The sequence below is a fragment of the Benincasa hispida genome, chromosome 9, assembly GCF_009727055.1.
Source record: "Benincasa hispida cultivar B227 chromosome 9, ASM972705v1, whole genome shotgun sequence".
NCBI classification, from domain to species: domain Eukaryota; kingdom Viridiplantae; phylum Streptophyta; class Magnoliopsida; order Cucurbitales; family Cucurbitaceae; genus Benincasa; species Benincasa hispida.
The window spans coordinates 15,239,355-15,256,632 of record NC_052357.1 but is presented as its reverse complement, the minus strand read 5'-3'; the positions used below and the strand labels follow the sequence as shown (position 1 = coordinate 15,256,632).

The 17,278-nt window shown below is 35.0% G+C and overlaps 1 long non-coding RNA gene across 1 annotated transcript; it reads right to left on the bottom strand.

Moving 5' to 3' along the window:
* Positions 1 to 12,390: 12,390 nt before the first annotated feature.
* LOC120086961 lies at positions 12,391 to 17,016 on the bottom strand. Its single transcript, XR_005484391.1, has 3 exons — positions 16,755 to 17,016; positions 13,449 to 13,544; positions 12,391 to 13,207 (listed from the first exon to the last, which is right to left on the bottom strand). It is a non-coding gene; the product is annotated as an uncharacterized LOC120086961 (long non-coding RNA).
* Positions 17,017 to 17,278: the final 262 nt, after the last annotated feature.

The window sequence follows — 17,278 nt, the reverse complement described above, 5'->3', positions numbered from 1 at the left end:
AAGTCACCGCGTGCGTTAATGGCTCGAAGACAAAATAAACAACACATCTACATCACATGCGCCCATCAATCAAGAACGAAGAGATGATCAACGCAATGACGGCACATGTGACAATTGATCAAGAGCTCTAGCGATCAACGCAGTTTCAACCGCATGCGGTAATAAAAAACAACACCACATGCGGTGATAGATCGAAGATGTGAAGAGCAACGCATTCACGGGCAATTCTGACAAGTGTACAGCTTTTAGTTGTGCATTTCTGACGAATTGATTACGTAACAGAAAGGAATTTTTCATTCCGTCATTTCAGGAACTACCATAATTAGACAGTGGGAACCACAAATTCAAAGAGCCAAGGTCTTGCCTATAAATAGCTTCCTCAAATTCGTTGATACATATACAGATACATAGAGACGTGCATATATTGATACTGAGAGAGAGGTTGGTCTAAAGCGACTTACAGGTAAATCTGGGAGAACTCCGAGCAGAGAATTCTTCCAATTCTCGAACCTGAAGCTCTGTGCAAGGGTTAATTCTATCGGGAACGTAAGCCTAAGAGGGAAGCTTTGCCCTCCACCACTTCTACATGCTGGCAAGCACAAATCTTCGATCAGAATCTGTGTCAAGACGTTGACACTCTTTCCGTATTTGTTTTTATTCTCTATTTCATCTTCTGTATTCATCTTCTTTAATCCTTCATTCACAGATATGTATAAAATGCTTAATTGGAGAATTAAATGTTATCATCATCACCATTATCATCTCTCTATCTCTTTCCATAATTTTATCATCCATTTTCTCCACGATGTGTTCTTAATCCCCGGGGTAAAAAGTGAGAATTAAGCAAGTGAGTTAATTTATGTTAAGGAATTAATTAAGTTTAGCTAAAGCATGCTCGACGACATCTTCACCTGTGAGAGCAGAAGTAAAGATGTTATTCCACCTATCGAGAGAAGGTTGGAAGAATGCGTTAACTAAAGCGAGAAGTATTTCCAGAGATGGAAACAACCTTGCATTAATTACGTTCATCTCTGTTTCATCATAGCCATATGAGAATGCGGCCGATCACTGAGAGGTGTATGCCAAGGGAAAGCGGAACCTTAATTGCGTCCTTAACATGATTGACAAACTTGCGATGTTTTTACTCTTTACTCTTTCTCTTTATGCTTCATTCATAAGACTTGCCATCGCATACATCGATTCTTTGTACAACTTCACAGCCAATACTTGACCCCAGTATCATGTATCATAATAGCTTAGGACTTTACTTTATCAACGCAATTTTATTTCATCGCAATTTATATTTCTGTACAAACCAACATTCATTATTCATTATTAAAACCGGTCGCATGTATGACATAAGTATTGTATGTAACGACAACAATCCCCGTGTTCGACCTCGGATCATTCTGAGAAACTTGCGTTGGAATTATATTTGGTTTCAGTGCAAGGAAACTTCTGACACGCACTACTTCATCGCATACTACGAGCATATCACTATCAACACATACACTTAGAACGTAGTATCGTATAAAATTATCTTTATCGCAAAACACTTGAGGGCATTTAGAGCAACATTCATCCATTCATCAGCGTAATAGATAGACAACATTCCATTTTTATCTTTACAAGTTTATGGCAACATAAGCTTGTATCATTCATATTCATCATTGTCTATATGCATAAAGATAAAAGCAATAAAATTTTAGTCATCAATACCTTAAATTACAAAAAAGTATTCTTTAATTAGAAGAGGCTATATTACAATCAAGCTATGCTTTAATCGGAAGAGGCTATGCTACAATCAAGTTATGCTTTAATCAGAAGAGGCTATGCTATAATCAAGCCATGCTTGAATCCAAGGAGAACACCTATATGGAACTTGGTTGCCACATAGGGGGAAATTTTGGATATTTTGGAGGGAAGAAACTCTATTACAGCAAGGGAAACAAAAACCAAGAAGGGGGAAACGAGAGTTGGATGCATGCAAGAAGGGTCCTAAGAATTGAGAGTTGGATGCATGGAATAAGGTCAATCATGAGAAAGTATTCATTCATGGGAAGTTCTTGAACATTAAGAGTCAAGTTGTTAGCAAGTTAAGGGAGCACAAGATGAATCATATGTTGGGTTGTATGTCCTGAAACTTGCATTTTATAATGATAAACATATTCTATTATCAATAAAAATGTTATTTGACATTACTTCAATAAAGTTTTTATTGAATCTATGAATTGTAGTCATAAAGTCTAAATCCAATAAACAAAGATCCATGGCTATTATATGAATACTTGAACTTTATGTGGAGACATAAAAGTAGATAAGGTTCGAGTAAATAGCCAAAACGGTCTATAGTATATGAATAAAGTTGGGTGCCTTATTCCGGTAACACTATCGGATGCGGCTCACTCTGTAGTTGTTACAAGTTGTTGTAAAGGTGCTACAAACAAAGTTATACTGATTCGTTCATGTATTGACATGTGGAGTGGGGGCATCCTATGCAATGAGGTTGCATAAGATCGGACCAAGAAATAAGCCAGTCTTACTTTATAATGTTGTTTACTATTTAAGATTGACTATTTCGCTTAGATGATCTAGGTAACTCGATGTTAATCCTAAGTTAACTATGAACTCTTGTTTATTCAGGATTATCCTTAGATTTGCATAGATGAGGGTTGTCTCAACAGAGCCAGCACAATAAGCCTCCCTTTTCAAGGGTAAGTTCGGGTACAGAGCTGAGGACATAAAGTGCAATAAGAAATTCACGCCTACTCGATTTAGGGATAGAAGAAAGGTTGTTCTCTTAAGCACTAAATATGGTTACTGATAGTTGGTAGAAATATAAGCTATTGTAGCCTTTTATTTAGAATTATGAGTGTTATCAAGCAGAATATACATTGGTAATACTAAGAATTCATGAGAAAAGTGAGCTTGCATCGATTAGCACTGAAAATCTCTGCTAACCCTCTATTATGCGTTATTTTGCATCAAAATGTCTATTTTTGTAGCTATCATAGGAATCGATTGCATGCGTTGAATCCCAGACCATCGCAAAGTTGATGGAATGCGTTCATTGCATGGATGTTCCGGCTACAGAGTAATAACCGTGATAGAAGGTTGATTGCAAGGTGGGTGGAATGCGTTGGTACTTCAGGAAAAACAAGCATGAATGATACATTGGGAGTATCAAAAGGATAAGATGATGTTGACATTTCACCTACTGCGTCAGAAGTGGCAGTGATTCAGAGGGGGACTACCAATGCTGTCGACGATTGAGCTCTATAAATAGAACCTTAGAGCCCAAATTCAAGGCATTTGAGCTTCTGCCTTAAGGCGGATCCTTGTGATCACAGATGAGAGCATGAGCAGACACTCTTTAAGGATTCTTCACCTCCACAGCCCATTCCGAGTGATGACCGGAGTTTCACCGGAGATAGAGCTCAAGAGAGACTACTCCACCATCCATCCATGGCACCCCTTGCAGCCTTGACGGACATCTGATGGAAGAAAGAGATTGCCTACATCTAGCTCTCCATCTTTCTTCTTATCTCTGTATTGTATTACATTTTGGCTTAAGACATTAATACATTTTGTAATCAACGCATTTCTATAGTTCCATCAATACCATCTTTATCATCATCATCAGCTTTATCATCTTTTACTTTCATTGCAGTGAATTAAGTATAGATTGCAAGAGTTATCTTATACTCAATCATGCGGAATAGAGATATGACGCATGTAGCAACCCACCGAGAGGTGTACGTTGTGCGACTATAACAAGTCAAGCCTCTTTTCTTAGTGCGAGGCTATCACAATGCTTGTCTATGAGCTGAGTAGTTAAAACCACTGCCCAAAAGAGTAAGTAGTGGAACTCACTAAGCAAAGTAAGTAGTGTTCCTAGAGATAGGAATAATCTTATGCTCAACGCAACCTTACGTTTTAGAGATATAAGCATGAAGCTAGCCACCGAAAAGTGTGTGATGCATTAGTGTGGTGTGCTAGGATTACCCTTGTGATAAAACTTAATGCCGCAGTGAATTTATCCCCTCTACAATTCTATTTCTTCATGCATATTATTATGCGTTAACAGTTGCCGCATCTCTACCAATTCTCATAGTTAAACTTCCATTGCTCAATTTGTTTAGTTAGGAGTAGGAGTAGCGTATAATCATTTAACTTTTTTCTTTCTTCTTTTATTCATCGCCTCAAACACATTACTTCACAAACATTATTAAGTTACAAGTCCCTGTGTTCGACCTCGGATCACCCCGAGAAACTTGCGTTCTCGTTATACTTGGTGAGAAAGCGAGAAAACTTGTTAAAGGAATGCATGGTCATTGCATACATGCTTAAACACATATTTTATATTTTCTAGTCCAACGCATGACCATCAACGCATGGAGATCAATGCATAGCATAGACATGCATTATATATTTTCCTCGCATCAGTTTCATCAAGTGGACACAAATATATAGTTAATGAATACTTATTAATTTGGTCTAAATAGTTTTAGCCAATTAATCTTAAATCGTTGGAGCTCATGATCTATAGGTCTATAAGGTCCCTCTACTTGCTTGTTGTTGGACGTGTCAATTGCTCATTGTTTTGCAGCGGATGTAATACCACTGCAAAAACTGATGACTTGTATAATATGCGTTGCTTTGTCTTAATCACGCTTCTAGATAATATATGCGATGCTACAAAACACTGTAGAATGCGTTCATGTAGTATGTGCGTGTCACAAGTTTTTTTGCGTTGGAACCAAGTATAATTCCACCGTAAGTTTCTCTAGTGATCCGAGGTCGAACACGGGGATTGCGATGCTAGATGCGATATTGATGTGATACATGCGACCGAAATCAAAATAATAGTGTGTTGTATTTGAAAAGTCAAATGCGGTGCCAATCAAATAAATAAACAAATAAATGAATAAATGTGTAGTTGTACAAGTGTATGAGGGAATGCGATGGCAAGTCCTGTGAAAGGTATTAGAATGAGAATGGGCTGGGGAAAAGGACATCACAAGTTTGTCAATCCTGTTGAGGATGCAACTAAGGTTCCGCCTTCCCTTGGCTTACACCTCTCAGTGATCGGCCGCGTTCCCATATCTCTATGGTGAATAGGGACTGTCTCTTATACACATCTAGATGTGTATAAGAGACAGGCATTGCGCCCATCAATCAAGAACGAAGAAACGATCATTGCAATGATGGTGCATGCGACAATTGATCAAGAGCTCTAGTGATCAACGCAATTTAAACCGCATGCGGTAATAAAAAAACAGCACCGCATGCGGTNGAAAAGGACATCACAAGTTTGTCAATCCTGTTGAGGATGCAACTAAGGTTCCGCCTTCCCTTGGCTTACACCTCTCAGTGATCGGCTGCGTTCCCATATCTCTATGGTGAACAGGGATGAACGTTGCAAATGCAAGGTTGTTTCCATCTCTGGAAATACTTCTTGCTTTAGTTAATGCATTCTATCAACCTTCTTTCGAGAGGTGGATTAACATCTTCACTTCTGCTCTCATAGGTAAAGATATCGTTAAGCATGCGTTAGCTAACTTAGCTGACTTCTTCAGCATGGATTAACTTACTCGCTTAATCCTTCCCCCTTACCTTAGAGGATTAGTTACACATGGTGAGAGAAATGGACGATGAATGTATGGTGTGAACAGAGAGATGAAGATGAACATGATAATGATATTACGGATAAAGATAAAGCGTTTGTTACAGGCAGATGAATGAAAGATCAGAAATGAATAATAGTTGATAAACAGAAAGTAAGAACTAATGAAGACAGCGTGTCAATGTCTTGATACTGATATCAATCAGCGTGTAAGAGGAGTGAGGTGGAGGACTTCCTTCTCAGGATAGTTCCCTAGGTAGAAATGACCAGGATTGTAAATGAATTTCTTGCTTCTGAGACTTCCTTTCGAACTTGTCTCGTCTATCTCCCAGACTCTCTATGAATGTCTCTTCAGACCAGCCTCCTTTCTTTGGTGTTAATGTAGCTATTTATAGACCTTAGCACCTCATTCGTCAGTGGTTCTGCTCTGAAAGGTTACTTTTTCTGCCGCGGCTTGATGAAAATGTCCGCTCTGCTCCACATTCAATATGTCAGATTGTACAACATAAAAGCTGTACAATTTAAGAATTCCGTGCGAATGCGTTGCTCTTTTTGTCCACGATCGATCGTCGCATGCGGTGTGAATGCGTTGCTCTTTTTGTCCTTGAGCGATCGTCGCATGGGGTGATAACTGTTTCCTGCAAAACAAAGACTTGGACATCCCTTTTTTCCATCGCAATGGGGTCAGCGGGTGTGCTTCCGACATTTGACAACTTTTGCGTTTCTAAGTTAATTTCTATATGTTCGACGCAACTTTTTCCTTCCTTTTGCCACATATTCTAAATAAGATGGTATAAATAACTTGTATTTCTACAAGTTATCATTCGTAAAACACGAACACCTTGAATTAGTGAATTGAATGAATTTGGAATGATATCAATTTGAATTGTTCAAATTGAATTTCAGTTTGAAAATGTTCAAGTTGAAATTATGGTTTGAATTTGAATAGTTCAAAATTCAAATTAGGGTTTGTATAATTATATTCAATATAATTAATCAATGTTTAATTTATCGAAGTTAAACGAAATTGGAGAGTTTATAATATTTAAATATTCATTTAAATATTAATTACATGAATATGATTCATGTTTTAAATTAGGTGTGTGATTCATTTAAAATTTGATATTAAATTATTATTTAATTAATTAAAATGAAATTAATTTCTCTTTTTTTCAAATTTCAGAATTTGAAATTTTGATTTTGATTTTAATTAATTTTTAATTAATTGAAATTAAAAACAAATGAAAGTGAAAATGGAAATTTGAAAAGAAAGTGGAAACACCCCATTTTTGTGAAGTAGGAAGTGTTTCCTCTTCAATTACACACCTTGCCCACTGAATTTCAGGTGATTGAAGTGTCAATGTTGTTGAACTTTGATGCTTGCATGTGAATTAAATATAAAACCTCTTCAATTTGTACAGATCATCAAAGGTTTTTTAGCTGGAAAAGTTCTTGCTGCTGTGTTCTTCTTCTTAACGAACCCCACTTTTTCCCTTCACAAATTCACTCCAATTTGGAGTTCCACCACTCAAATTCAAAGTTGAGAATAGTAGAGAAGATCTCTTGGTGGTTCACTATTGAATTGGAGGTGGAATCACGTGAAGTATGATAACTTGTAGAAATACAAGTTATTTATACTATTTTATTTAGATATTGCGGCTAAAAGAGAGAAAAGTTGTGTCGAATGTATGAAAATTAGCTAAGAATTGCAAGAATTATAAATTGTCATCAATATACCCACTAACACCATTGCGATGGTAGAAAAGGATGTTTCTATTATGTTTTGTAAGAAATCAAGTCACCACATGTGTTCATGGCTCAAGAGAAACTGAACAACACATCTCTGTCGCATTGCGCCTGTCAATCAATAATGAAGAGACGATCAACGCAATGATGGCGCATGCGACAGTCGATCAAGAGTTTAACTTCAACTCCATGCAGTAATAAAAAACAACATCGCATGCGGGCACACGATCGAAGATGAAAATGAGCAACGCAATTGCAAAGGATTCAAACACGTGTACAGTTGACCCTTGTGCATTTTTGACGGAATTGATTGCGTAACAAAAGGAATATTCATTCCACTATTTTCTGAGCTGCATTAACAATAAAGTGGGATCCGCACTGCAAGATTCAAAGCTGAGCCTATAAATAGCCTCTTCAATTCCATTACAAGATATAATTGATACGTGCATATTTTGATATTTGTATAGTGAGAGAGAGACTGCTCTGAGTGCCTAATCGGAGAAGATCTGGAAAGAATTAAGAGACAAGGCCGAGAGGTAAGTCTCAGGGAAAATCCTTTCTATCCCCGCCATTGGAGCTCTGTACCAAGGTCACTTCTACCAAACAAGCAAGCCTGAGAGGGAAGCTCTTCTTTCCATTCATTCCATATGCCGACAAGCAAATCCACCATCTAGATCTGTATCAAGACGTTGGCACTCTTCTGTATTTGTTTCTATCTCTTATTCATCAATTGTATTCATCTTCTTAGTCTATCATTCACACCATGTATCAGACTCTTAGTATTGAATGTCATGATCATTTTCATCTCCATTTTTTTTTCTATTTCCATTCTTCCATGAATCGTTTTCTCCATGATGTTTCTTAATCCCTTGATAATTAGCATGAATCTAACAAGTAAATTAATCTGTGCTAAGGAAATAAATACATTTAGCTAAAGCATGCTAGACGACATCTTCACTTGTGAGAGCAGAAGTGAAGATGCCATTTCTCCTGTCGAGTGAAGGTTGGAAGAATGCGTTAATTAAAGCGAGTAGTACTTCTAGGGATAGAAGCAACCTTGTGTTCATTACGTTCATCCTTGTTTCACCACAGAGATGTGGGAATGCGGCCGATCATTGAGAGGTGTACACCAAGGGAAAGCGGAACCGTAGATATATCTTTAACGCAATTAAGAACTTGCAATGTTTATACTAGTTATCCTTTCTATTTTTGATTCATACATAAGACTTGCCACCACATAACATGATCCTTTGTATAATCTTCACAGTCAGTCTCAAACTCAGTATTATGTATCAGTATCCTATATCTTGTATCATAGTAGCTTAGGTTTACTTTTATCGCACTTTACTTTATTATCGCAACTTTATTTTACCACACAATTTTACTTTATCGCACTTTAATTTCCTATACAAACCAATCTTTCAATTAATTGTAAAACCCCCGGTCACATATATCACGAATGTAATGCATTAACTAAGCAATCCCTATATTCGACCTTCGATCACTTCGAGAAACTTACATTGAAATTATACTTGGTTTTAGCGCAAGGAAACTTGTGACAACGCATAGCATACTACAAGCATTTCATTAATAATTCATACATCTAGAAGTAGTATTGCATAAAGTATGCATGAGCAATCACATAGCAGAACATTCATTTTCCCTTTACAAGTTTATGGCAACATGAGCTTGTAGCGCATTATCATGCATACACAGCACTCCAATTATCAAGTCATCAAAGAGCAGCTTGGAATTGGGAGAATTCATCAAAGGTATGTAGTTTAGAAACCCTCTTCTTAAGTTTCTGTTTAATCATATTTTTAGAACTCAAATTAAATGTAACTAGAGTGCTTATTGATTTTGTTTTCTTCCATTACATGCTAGTAGATCCTAACATCATATACCCCTTGAGTGAACATGAGATTGGCGAAAGGTTTTACAAGATTAGAGGCAAATAGGATGTTGAAGGAAGAAGTATGGCTAAGTAATTGACAACATAGGACATAAAAACTAGAGAAACCCTAGGAAAAAACTAAAGATGGGCGCAGAGGGGAGTGGATCGACGCATATCGTGCCTTGTTGAACCTTCTATACATAATCAAGGGAAGTCATGGTGTAATAAAAAGGAAGTTAGATCCAAAAATGGAAAATATGAGGGATTTGGGCGCATGGATGGAGGGACCATGCACCCCAAACGAAGCCATGCGCCCATGGTAAAGAAATTGAATTATTTGTAAAAAAGGGAGAAGTGTGGCTAAATAAGGTGAAGTTTGGTTAGTTTAAGTACGAGGTGGAAGATGGAGATGCAAAGTTGGGCATGCAAAATAAGAGTTGGCCACATTAAAGGGTGGCATGCATTGGCCTTGTCGGTGATGGACACAACATGCTTTACATGAAAGTTGGTGGTGGCAGGGAAGTAGAAGGTGGCCTACAATGGTGTTTACACTCAAAAAGTTTGGAAGGTAGAGGTGTCACACGATGGTGGAGAGGAAGCATGACGAGGATAAAGGGAAAGAGCATATAAATACCTTCAGGGATTTCTCTTTCACCTTACAACTCAAAATTCTTTTAGAAAGAGAGTGATAAAAATGTGATTGGAGGAAGTTGGCACAATCTTGGCATCATAAACAACATCCATGTGCCCAACATTGTGGTAGGTGGAGTTGTCTTGCATCAACAACAAGCTATTTGTCAAACCATGCACCCAACATTGTAGGGAAGGTCAACCCTTGCACCCAACTGTGCAGAAAAGTCAACCTTGCGGCATCAACGGTCTTTTTCTAGTTCAAAGGATTTTTTTTTTAGGAATTTTAGGGTTAATAAACCAAATTTGAATTGTTTCAAGACTATGGTTAACCATAAGCATGGGAATCTAAACAATTACTTGGTTAATACAGGGAAAATAATGGCATTTAGAACTTTGGAGGAAATAGACCCTAGAACGGTGAGTGATTTAATTTGATTTTTTGAATGTATTTATACATATACAATAATATATATGTATAGTTTTGAAAACTTGACATGATACGAAAATATGTTTTCTTGGATTTTAACTACTGGTTTACCATTCTTTAACTGGATGACTGTTTTGTCTATGGTTCATTTGGATGCTTGTTTTTCATTGGTTTGATTGGATACTGGAAATTATGCCTAGAATATTGTTAGCATACTTCGTGGACGTTTGGCTGGGATTGTCAATGTATCTGGCTGAGATTTTCATCGTTCCCGAGTATGTCTAGAGGGAATTGTCAACATGTCCAAATTCGGCAGGTTATTTGGGATATTGAAAATTGTTTCCTTAAACCAAGTTATGGATGATTTGTTGCATATTTGGAAGAACATGTGATCATGCCAACTTCGTCTCAGTTACCACTAATCGTACGAAAAATGGAATTTCCACAATGACTTGCTATGATATTATCTTCCCAAAAATGTTTTCGAAAGCAAATACTATTTTAATTCAAACTTACCACTCACTGAGCCTTTTAGCTCACGTTTTCCAATTTTTTTCTTAATTCACCCCTCCCCCCCCAAGGTACCAGGAAGAAGATGATGGCTTGTGCTTAGAACCAGTCGACATAATGATTGAGAAAATCATCTCATCTCGACAGTTGTAATAGAAATGTTTAGAAACATTGTATGGTTTGTATTTATTACTTGTTAAACGATGACGACTTGCATAAAATGTTTCTTAATGAGATAACTCAACTATGAATTGTAGTTGGAAAACAAGTTTTTAGAAGGTTGATATACAAAAGGGTAGTGTCTACTGCTTTCACACCTCATTCTGAGTTTAAGATATAAGCTTGGGATGGGGTGTAACACGTACGCTTAAGGATTTATGATGATTGCTTTAATTAATATATGATGCGTGACATTTGATTATATATTAATCCAAAGAAGCAATAGATTAAGTTAGCTTGCGAATCATATTAGATTAGTATTGTTCTAACCAACTTAGAATTGAACCAAATGAATATTTAACTAGGCGCTTCAAAGTTAAATATTCCATCTAGCGTTCCTTAGTTCTTAATGCAATTAGAACAACTTTATTTGTATGCTTTTCATCTAATCAATTTGGACTAATTAGTTATTTAGGATAATTGAATTAGTTTTTCTAATTAAATTTGTCAGGTGTAAACAATTATTTAAATTCGGTAATGAGAATTCGATGGAGATATATTTTGAATAGGGAAACTCTGTTACAACCCAAGCTAGGCTCTCTCATATAGAATTTCAACTCTTACTTTATGCTTTTTATTTTATGCAATTCAATTTTATTTGCAGTAAAACAATACCAAACCCCTCGTTCCCCCATCAGTTACTCTAGGGCTGCAAACCATTTATTTGAGAAATTTGTAGGCTCTCTATGTTCGACCCGTGCTGCAACTACTACACTTTAGTGGATACGATTAAATTATTTGGTTCGGAATTAGACCACAAATTCCATATGATAAATTATAGGGACACTCGAATAGTCCAACTTAAAGAACAGTCACTTAGGCTTCCCCTAAGTCTGAAACTCCCCCTCAATGAAATCTAGGCTCCTCTTAAGTGTGAGATTCCATCATCTTTAACGTTCTTAGGCTACCCCTATGTTTATTCGAAAAATCCTTCATGAATAACGATGTCTTAGGCTCCCCATAAAATAAAAAATCTCTTCTCAAATGTTGAAGTTTTAGGCTCCTCTAAGATCGAGACAATATTCTTTTAGCAAAAATTTCAATGATGAATTACAAGAACAACTTTAAGATCAATGATAACTCATAATGAAAGTTGTAACATTCAGCCACCACCAAAATCAAAAAAGGTTTCCACAAAACAATGTAAAAGCAACAATCCTAAAAAGAACACAACTTGGTCTTAAATGTACACAATGTAGAATAGGAAAATAAACTCATTCAAACTCTACAGAGAATAAACAAATAAATAATTCATAACAATAAATCTACAGAATTCTCCAGATAAGGAAAAAAATAAATCAGCATGAATGACATCTTCTATGATATCTTATGTAACAACTTTATAACAACATCACATCATTCACAAAATCAAAACTATCAACCTTAAACCAATATACAGCCAATAACAAAACTCTAACAAACTTCCTCTTTGGCTAATATTTTTTAAGGCAAAATAACCAAATCCAACAAACTCCCACTTGGACTAAAATTCCTAGTAGGATCAAAAGATGTTGAATTTAACTATGAGAAATGAATATTATATATGAGTACAATAAACATATGAATACAATAAACTAGGGCATTCCATTCTTTTTAACGTGCTTCCCCTGCTTTCTTTAAATCAAAATTCAGCTTCTTGACTGCCCACAATGCTTTCTACTCCAGCTTCAAGGGCAAATGACACGCCTTGCTGAATACCAACGCATAGGGAGACAGAAGAAACCCAACAAACACTAGAGAGATACCAGTGAAACTGCTCAAAGGACAAAGTCCAAACATTCTTACACAAATATAGCAAACACGAGACCTCTAACATTTTTTAAAGGAAAAAACTTTTCTAGGTTAAAAATAGAAAGTGCCCTTAATTTTGAAACCAAAACATTTCTAGGTTATAAACAATAATTTTCCAAACTTGTTCTTTCTTCTTGCTTAAACTAGATCGTCTTAACTTGACTAGAAATGAGAAAAAATTGTTATATGAGCTAATTCACCTTGGTGTGATATTTGGCCTTAGCCGATAAGACCCACCAAGCTAGCACATCCCTAAAGGGAAAAGTACCCCCAAAGGCTGTCTCCAATTGAGGTAAAATCAGCTGAATACTTAAAAGAGGAAAAGAGACCTTGAGCGGACTCTTGTGTTGGGAACAACGACCTATAAACTCCCATATAGATATTTAATTAAACACAATAAACATATAAACTCCCATAACTTAAATGCATGAACATATTTTATGAACGTATCTAACTCTTAGTTGAGGTATATTTATTTTGTCAAATCTAATTCATATTATAAAAGCATATACTAAATTTAAAAGAACTAATGACGATATTGTTATTACTAATAACGACAGCAGTAAAAAATATAGCTATGGATTTGGAAGGTTCATACTCACAAGTATGAAAGAAGGAATGTAGGTTGGTTATGCAATCTTTCATTTCTCCCTTTTCTTCACTCTTTCCTAATGCATCATCTTCATCAAGCTGATGCACTAAAACAGTAAACATTATTAACTATATGAATACAGATCATGAACCAGATATAATATAATTAAAGACAGATTCTTTTCTTTCTTTCTTTATCATTTCCATTCTTAGCTTATATATTATGTGCTTAGATTTCAATTTCAGAACTTTGGCTTTCAAACTGCAGTCAACTTTTCATCTAGTTATAAAATCTCAAAACATGTGTTACACTAAAAAAATGTAAATATATATTTGTTAGTTAGACGTTTTTTCCTTTGAGATGTTATTTAACCAAAATATATGATTGGTGAAATTATTATTTACAATTGTCATTTTTTTTTAAATCCGCGCACAAACTGAATGAAATATAATTGTAATTTTTTTTTCTTAAATGAAGATATATATATATATATATATATATATATATGTATGTATGTATGTCTATTTGAAGATGAAAGATTGAAAGGATTATTGTATATATATCCGTACATATGTTTCTAAATCTAGTTTGATAACTATTTAGGTCAAGTTTCATAACAATTTAGTTTTTAATTTTAGGGTTTTTGAAAATTAAGCTTATTTTCTCTTAATTTTTATAAGGATTTATATTTTTCATTAATATAATGGTTTAATTCTTAGCCTAATTTCAAAAACAAAAACACATTTTTAAAAGCTACTTTTTTTAAAATTTTCAAATTTTGGCTTGGTTTTTTAAACCATTGGTAAAAGTAGATAAAAAAGGAATAAATTTAGAGATAAAAATAGTGTTTATAAACTTAAATTTCAAAAACAAAAAAACATAAAACCAAATGGTTACCAAATGAGGCTTTAGTTTTTCAAATTTAAGCCTACAATCATCTCAATCATTTTCTAAATTTCTTGTTTGGTTATATACTTTTACTGACATTTTAAAAAACTAAACTAAGTTTTGAAAAAAAAAAATAGTTCTTCAAAACTTGTTTTTGGAATTTAAAATTTGACTACGAATTCAACTATTTTACTTAAGAAATATGAAAATCATTGTAAAAATTTTAGAGAGGGAATAAATTTAAAAACCCAAATGGTACCAAACGAGACGTTGAAATTTAGTTTGATAAACATTTTCATCATATGTTTCTAATTTTGAAGAAAGGTCTGTAAAAATTAATGATTGAAATCTGAAATTCCAAATTGAGTTGATAATTATTAGAGTTTGTGTGATTGACAATATTTCTTTAAGCATTCCAGATGTTATGAAATATGTTTCTACATTGGTTGTTTCAGGAAGAAGAATGTCTACGGTAATGCTGATTCTACAAAATACTTTCCTTATTGGTGGTTTCGTTTGTTGTCTTTTTCTGTCAATATCTTTTCCATTTTCAATTAGTGATTGCTATTGAAGTTAAGGTTTCCCATTGTGCTTTCGTTGATCGTATTTAAAGGACTCTTTGTCTTTCGTGATGCCTAGTCGTTTTATTTTTGTATGAAGCTTATTCTTGAAAAACAATTCAGTGTATTCTGTCAGTAGTGTTGTATATTGATAAAGTTTAGTTTCTTGAAGATGTACTATGTATTCCTCACATCATGTGCAAGAAGATCCTTTTAGAAGAGATCCACAAGCTTAGGGGGAGCATAAGCCATTCGAACAAACAGGACTTTGTTTTTAGAAGGAAAGATACAATATAAGAGAGAAGGGGTCTCACGACTTGAGGGGAGCTCAAGCCTTATAGAGAGAGAATCTTGGTCTTAGAGGGAGCCTAAGATTTGCTTCACTGATAATACAACTTAGGGGGAGCTTGAGACGACGTAAAAAGGAGTCCCATACTCAAGATGAGCCTAGGTTATTAGTTGAGTGATAAAGTTGTATGAGAATCTTTGTAATAGTGCATCTATTACATTAGATAGCTCTTTATCATTTTCTCAATTGGTATCAAAGTAGGTCACCATTATCTCTAGTGTTATGATCCTTTATTATTCTAATGGAAGAAATAAAAGAAAGAGGCTCTACTGCTCATCCACCTATACTAGATGGAACCAACTATGCATATTGGTAGTGAGAATGAATGCTTTCCTGAATTCTTTAGACAATAAATCTTGGAAGACTATTTTCATTGGATGGTCACATCCCCAGGTTTCTAATGAGAAAGGTGAACTAAAACTCAGGCCTGAAGTTGAGTGAACAAAGGAGGACGATGATGTTTCCCTTGAAAACTGTAAGCTTTGAATTTCCATATTTAATGGTGTTGACAAAAACCTTTTTCGCTTGATTAACACCTACGCGTCTTCCAAGGAAGGTTGGAATATTCTTGTTGTTGCTCATGAAGGAACATCCAAAGTTAAGATGTCTTGATTACAACTATTAGCTATGAAATTCGAATGAATCATTTGCTTGACATTACAACTGTTAGCTACGACTATTGCAGGGTTTAATGTTAGATTACTTGACATTACAAATGAATCATTTGCTCTGGGAGAGAAGATTCCTGAAGAAAAGCTTATACAAAATTCTCATATCTCTACCAAAGAGATTTGACGTAAAGGTAACTACTATAGAAGAAGCCTAGGATATCTCCACTATGAAAGTTGGTGATCTTTTTGGGTCATTACTCACCTTTGAAATGTCTCTTAGTGACAGACTTGGGAAGAGAAACATGAGAATTACTTTACAGTCTTCAATCGACAAACATTCATTTGAATCAAGAGAGGAACTTGAAGAAAGTCTTGCTAATGCAATCTCCTTATTATCAAAATAGTTTTCCCGTGTGTTTAAGAAATTTGAGAAGAAGTTTGGCTTCTATTCTATAAGAATTTTGAAGAATGGCAACAATTCCGGGTAAACTATTCAAATATCTCAACGTTATAAGAATGACTCAGACAAACAAGGAGGGAATGATACAATTAAAGAAAAGTTGTTTAGATGTAGAGAATGTGAAGGACTTGGTCACTATCAGTTAGAATGCCAAAAATTTCTTAAGCGAAAAAATAAGAATTATGTCATTACCTCTTCAAATGAAGAGTCTGATGGCAATAGTGATCCAAAAGAAAATTTCAAGGCTTTTATCAGTTACATCCTATCTTACAGTTTTGAATACAAACAACTCATAGATGAATTCACTACAACAGGTTGTGATGATGAAACTCATGACTCATCAATTACATTTACCTATCATGATCTTTACAAGCAGAAATGTGAGGATGCTAAAACTCTTGATGTTTAGAATAGAAGGATAAAATCACTTATTGGTGATAAAACTCACCTCATGTCTGTTATCTTTGAGTTGAAGTGTAAACTCAATAAAGTTGGAGTTGAGAAAGAGTCGTTTTGTAAATCTGTAACGATTATAAATTCAGGAATGGATCACTTTGAAACAGTCCTCTCTGAAAGTAAGCCATCTAGGGATGTTCATGGCATTGGGTTCACTGGTTCAAGCTCTTCAAAAGGAAGACAATATTCAAACAAAGGGAAACAATCTTTTTTTTTTTTTTTTTTTGTCAAAGAGCAAGAGCCTTGAAAAAAAAATTAGCCTGAAAGTCCTACCACAAAGAAATTTCAAAACAATAATTATTTGAATAGAATGCAATAGATTTGTCACTTTCATGGAAAAAGAGGTCATAAAGACCCTACTGCTACAAGTTACATAGGTTTCATAAACGTGAGAATCGCTCAAGGCTTCTTGAGTTTAATTACAATAAAAGATAAAATTCCCTACTGTGAAGAATGTTTTGAAAGTTAAATCCAACCCAAATCGTTGTAATGTTGTTCTTACATCTCTTCGATCTT